At 40.6% G+C, this 6,393-nt stretch overlaps 1 long non-coding RNA gene across 1 annotated transcript; it reads right to left on the bottom strand.

The window, feature by feature from the left end:
- Positions 1-4,324: 4,324 nt before the first annotated feature.
- On the bottom strand, positions 4,325-6,086 carry LOC139279549 (uncharacterized). The gene is made up of 2 exons (XR_011596501.1): positions 5,325-6,086; positions 4,325-4,359 (listed from the first exon to the last, which is right to left on the bottom strand). It is a non-coding gene; the product is annotated as an uncharacterized lncRNA (long non-coding RNA).
- Between the last annotated feature and the right edge of the window lie 307 nt (positions 6,087-6,393).

Here is a 6,393-nt window from a genome sequence, read left to right on the forward strand (position 1 = left end):
CAGGCTCGAGGGGCCGAATGGCCTACTCCTGCTCCTATTTCTTATGTTCTTATGTAAATTACAGACAGGAAGAATTTTACCTGCTAAGTATCTTAGGTTTCCATAGGGTTAATGCCATGTGTCATTTAATTATGCCGGTTGTTTAGGTTGATAGGATCTCAAGTGGTAACAACTCTTATACATTGTCCTAAATCTGTACAAGTTCTGAACACGACTTTGTTCTTAAGAAATGTAAATAGATGCTGCCAGCACACTGGGATAATGCAGACTGGGCATTGCAATCAAGCAGGCTCCTATAACCTAACACAATCCACTCTTCAAATGATTAGATCTATGTAGTAAGTCAACATCATTTTGTTTAGTTCCCCTTCTCCATCCTACGTTAATGTGTTATCAGGAAAAGGAAAACATCCCAGTGTGATTTTACTGACTTACGTAACATGCACCTATTCTAAACATTGTTATCAGGCCAGTGTTGTCACTAGGTTTATTTACTGTCTTGGTACCTATATTCTATAGCAAAAATCACACTTGTGCCAATACACCTTAATGCGTGTTACTCATAATTCATCATCTCAAATTACTCCCATCATCACCATCTCTAGTGGCAGACTAACATGGCTTCACCTGTGCATTGTCTAATTCTACATTAATGACTTGGATGAAGGGACCGAGTGTAATGTAGCCAAGTTTGCTGATGATACAAAGATGGGTGGGAAAGCAAATTGTGAGGAGGACACAAAAAATCTGCCAAGAGATGTAGACAGGCTAAGTGAGTGGGCAAAAATTTGGCAGATGGAGTAAAATGTGGGAAAATGTGAGGTTATCCACTTTGGCAGAAATAATAGAAAAGCAAATTATAGTTTAAATGGAGAAAAATTGTAAAGTGCTGCAGTGCAGAGGGACCTAGGGGTCCTTGTGCATGAAACACAAAAAGTTAGTATACATGTACAGCAAGTAATTAGGAAGGCAAATGAAATGTTGGCCTTTATTGCAAGGGGGATAGAGTATAAAAGCAGCGAAGTCCTACCTACTACAACTGTACAGGGTATTGGTGAGGCCACACCTGGAGTACTGTGTATAGGTTTGGTCTTCGTATTTAAGGAAGGATATACTTGCATTGGAGGCTGTTCAGAGAAGGTTCACTAGATATGTGTGCGCACTAGGTCTGTGCAGCAAAGCAGGTTTCCAGTCGTCCTGGTTAGTCTTTGCCACTGAATAAAAGCCTAGCTTTGTTAAGCCCGTGTGGTGGCTGGTGTGCAACGGTCACCACACGTTAAAAAAATCCACGCACAGGCATCTTCCACCACTTCAATTGGAGTTCAGGACTGGAACATCAAATCCTTCATGTGTGAATTCATGTGGAAGCAAGTCATCCTCATTCGAGGGACTGTCTATGATGATGATGATAATAATGACTAGGTTGATTCCAGAGATGAGGGGGTTGACTTATGAAGATAGGTTAAGTAGGTTGGGCCTATACTCATTGGAGTTCAGTAGAATGAGAGGTGATCTTATTGAAACTTATAAGATAATGAGGGGGTTCAACAAGGTATATGCAGGGAGGTCAAACTAAAACTAGGGGACATAGTCTTAGAATAAGGGGCCACCCATTTAAAACTGAGATGAGGAGAAAGTTCTTCTCTCAGAGGGTCGTAAATCTGTGGAATTCTCTGCCCCAGAGAGCTGTGGAGGCTGGGTCATTGAATATATTTAAGGCAGAGATAGACAGATTTTTAAGCGATAAGGGAGTATAGGGTTATGGGGAGTGGGTGGGGAAGTGGAGCTGAGTCCATAATCAGATCAGCCATGATCTTATTGAATAGCGGAGCAGGCTCGAGGGGCCAAATGGCCTACTCCTGTTCCTATTTCTTTTGTCTGATATAGCCCGAGTTTGGAAGGATATTATCCATAATTGTTCTTTCGACAAGGTCCCACACAAGAGATTAATGTGCAAAGTTAAAGCACATGGGATTGGGGGTAGTGTGCTGACATGGATTGAGAACTGGTTGTCAGACAGGAAGCAAAGAGTAGGAGTAAATGGGTACTTTTCAGAATGGCAGGCAGTGACTAGTGGGGTACCGCAAGGTTCTGTGCTGGGGCCCCAGCTGTTTACACGGTACATTAATGATTTAGACGAGGGGATTAAATGTAGTATCTCCAAATTTGCGAATGACACTAAGTTGGGGGGCAGTGTGAGCTGCGAGGAGGATGCTATGAGGCTGCAGAGTGACTTGGATAGGTTAGGTGAGTGGGCAAATGCATGGCAGATGAAGTATAATGTGGATAAATGTGAGGTTATCCACTTTGGTGGTAAAAACAGAGAGACAGACTATTATCTGAATGGTGACAGATTAGGAAAAGGGGAGGTGCAATGAGACCTGGGTGTCATGGTACATCAGTCATTGAAGGTTGGCATGCAGGTACAGCAGGCGGTTAAGAAAGCAAATGGCATGTTGGCCTTCATAGCGAGGGGATTTGAATACAGGGGCAGGGAGGTGTTGCTACAGTTGTACAGGGCCTTGGTGAGGCCACACCTGGAGTATTGTGTACAGTTTTGGTCTCCTAACTTGAGGAAGGATATTCTTGCTATTGAGGGAGTGCAGCGAAGGTTCACCAGACTGATTCCCGGGATGGTGGGACTGACCTATCAAGAAAGACTGGATCAACTGGGCTTGTATTCACTGGAGTTCAGAAGAATGAGAGGGGACCTCATAGAAACGTTTAAAATTATGACGGGTTTGGACAGATTAGATGCAGGAAGAATGTTCCCAATGTTGGGGAAGTCCAGAACCAGGGGTCACAGTCTAAGGATAAGGGGTAAGCCATTTAGGACCGAGATGAGGAGAAACTTCTTCACCCAGAGAGTGGTGAACCTGTGGAATTCTCTACCACAAAGTTGTTGAGGCCAATTCACTAAATATATTCAAAAGGGAGTTAGATGAAGTCCTTACTACTAGGGAGATCAAGGGGTATGGCGAGAAAGCAGGAAGGGGGTACTGAAGTTGCATGTTCAGCTATGAACTCATTGAATGGCGGTACAGGCTAGAAGGGCCGAATGGCCTACTCCTGCACCTATCTTCTATGTTTCTATGTTTCTTATAAGTCAAGTGGAGAAAGTAAAAACATTTCACTTGCTCACTACTGTGCTTTATCACAATGGAAAAATAAGCTTTGCATGAGAACGTGCATGAACAATTCTCACTCCTAGCATTAGTTTTCTCAGATATCTTAGTGGCAGCTTTTTAGATACAATGTTAGAACACACAGCATGAATCTGAAATGGTTTGGGCTGCACAGTGAATGTGATCTTTGAATTGTGAATACGATTATATTAGTTCCAGCTTCCCTAGTATCATGCAGTCGCAAACATTTCACCCTCGGACTAGCACCCAACACCATACCTCGTCGCTGTAAAGAAAAAGAACAATTCATTAGATTCCAAACAAAGTCCAAATTCTCCACAACTCAGTGTTTATTAAAACCAAGTTAACATGTACCAGAAAAGTGCAATGATAGCTAGAAATTACATAGAGTTACATCGAGTCTGCAGAACCAGGCCATTCGGCCCATCTTGGTTATACTCCAACCCCTCTTCATCTAACCCTATCAGCATATCCTTCTATTCCTTTCTCCTTTATGTGTTTATCTAGCTTCCCCTTAAATGCAGCTATGCTATTTGTCTCAGCTATTCCTTGTGGTACTCTTTGAGTAAAGAAGAAGTTTCTCCTGAATTCCCTATTAGATTATTCGTGACTATATTATATTTGTGACCCCCCACAAGTGGAAACATTTTCTCTACATCTACCCTATTCATTATCTTCTATCAGGTCACCCCTCGGCCTCTCTTTTCTAGATAAGAGAACCCAGCCAGTTCAGCCTTTCCTGATAAATATATCTTCTCAGTTCTGGTATCATCCTTGTGAATCGTTTTTGCACCTTCTCCAGTGTCTCGATATCCTATAATATGGAGACCAGAACTGTGCACAGTACTTCAAGTATAGTCCAACTAAGGTTTGATACAAGTTTAAAATAACTTTTCTACTTTTCAATTCTATCCCTCTAGAAATCAAGCCCAGTGCATGATTTGCCTTATTAACCCGTGTCACTACTTCTGGGGATTTTTGTATCTGTAACCCTAGATCTCTTTGCTCCTCATACCCCATTCAGGCTTATTATCCAAGCAGTGTGTGGCCTCTTCATCCTTCCTACCAGAATAGACCAGCTCATACTTATCTATATTGAAATTCATTTCCAAATTATATATCCATTATACCCAAAACTGTACAAATCAAACATATATTAATTAAAACTACAGGTAATACTCACTCTCCCATTTTGATGGTTGTGTTTTATGACCTGTTAATAAAGAACAACTGGATTACTAAATCATTTAACCTAAAATGTTTATTTTATGGGTAATGTTCAATGCAACTATCCTCAACTATAAAGTTTTTATACAACTGTACTACTTGTTCTATTGGTGGCATTGCCTGTGTGACTCAATTAATCAACGTGGAGATGGGAAAAAATTCTTACCGTCAAAATACTGATGACTTCTAACAGTTTTCAAAATCAGACCCAAGAGGGAAAGGTTAGCTGTGCGGAAACTATATCCTTAAGAATGAGTGGCATTTGGAAATTAATTTGAGAAAGTGTTTCTAAATTTGGTCAGAGCACGAAGGGGAGCAGGTGCCTGTTGGATGGGCTCCATAATGTCAGTCATTCCTCAGTGCCGCACAGCTTAAAACCAATGCCAGGTGGCTGAAAAGCAACTGGTAACAAAAAAAACTTTCTCTGTGCAAAACCCACAGAAGTTCTCCAGACGGTTTTACCTCTGCTGCTACTGCTGAAGACAAGTTACTAATGAAGAAAAATGGCACTGGTCCACAGTCACTTTTGAAAGTGTTTACCTGTAATGTACTTGTGAGATTATTTGAATACTCAACATTCTTTAAAATCTTGTATTGAGTGTAATGATTTCAAAACAGTAATGATAGACTGAAGTGGGCATATTCATTTCATCTGTGACTCTCATTATTTTAAAACATGTTTTAAAAATGTAATTAACAGACGAATGAAACATTTATAATTAATATATAAAAAAAATTAAATCACAGCCATAGAAACAATTTTGCTTTATTTTATACACCCATGATCGCAATACAACTTTAAATACCTTTGATAAACAGTGGAGTAAAAGATGTTAGATTGCAATTGTAAAACATGAGGGTTGCAGATTGAAAATAATAACACTTAGCAAGAAAGATTACTAAGGGGGAATAAAAATATAAGGGGTTTGAAAAATCAAAATGAAAGCTCACCTGGAACAAAGAAGATGTAGAGAGGACAGTGAGTCTGGAGAGACGGGCTGAAGACTGGCAAGCCACAGGCAGTTTTCAAAAGCAAGCGGTATAAATTGCTTTGTGTGATGGGTCAGCAAAACGCAGCTTTCTCCTTATGGCAATGAGTTCTCCTTAGACCAATAGACTCCAGCCTCCAGAAATACCCGAGCTGTGCTTTTAGAGTATAAATAAATCAGTTGCAAGACAGCTTGAAGGAACTGTTGAGTTGCGGAGAACTTAAAAAAAAATCAGTAAAAACTTTCACCCGCTTGAAGGTACTTGGTGAAGTCAGGTCGGCAAAGGATAAATGAAGAAAAGAAGACTTGCTTTTCTATAGCACCTTTCATGACCACCGGATGTCTCAAAGCGATTTACAGCCAATTAAGTACTTTTTAAAAAGTGTTGTAATGTGGGAAACATGGCAGCCAATTTGCACACAGCAAGCTCCCACAAACAGCAATACGATAATGACCAGATAATCTGTTTTAGTGATGTTGATTGAGAGATAAATAATGGCCAGGCCACCGGGGATAACTCCCGTGCTCTTCTTCAAAATAACATCATGGGATCTTTTATAACCACCTGAGAGAGTGGACTGGGCTTCAGTTTAACATATTCTCTAAAAGATGGCACCTCCAACAGTGCAGCACTTCCTCAGCATTGCACTGGAATATTAAGCTAGATTTTTGTGCTCAAGTCTCTGGAGTGGGACTTAAACTCATTGCCTTCTGACTCAGAGGTAAGATTGCTACCCACTGAGCCACAGCTGACTCACTGGTTGCTGTTTCACCATCAGAACTAATGGTTTTAATGCTGCCTGAACGCATTAAACAAATCGGCAAGCAACCAGAGTATTTTAATTCTTATTTTGTCCTCTTAAGAATCATATCAGGAGATTAAAATATTCAGGAAGGAGAAACAGAACTGACCATGTTTTGCTTTTGTATTATTGTAAAGTAGGTTCTTCTTCACAGCAAAACAAAAAATTGACAGGATAACATTGGAGTGAGGTCTCGATCTGAGAGGCCTTGGTGATGCCATCTCACAT

The sequence above is a fragment of the Pristiophorus japonicus genome, chromosome 14, assembly GCF_044704955.1.
Source record: "Pristiophorus japonicus isolate sPriJap1 chromosome 14, sPriJap1.hap1, whole genome shotgun sequence".
NCBI classification, from domain to species: domain Eukaryota; kingdom Metazoa; phylum Chordata; class Chondrichthyes; family Pristiophoridae; genus Pristiophorus; species Pristiophorus japonicus.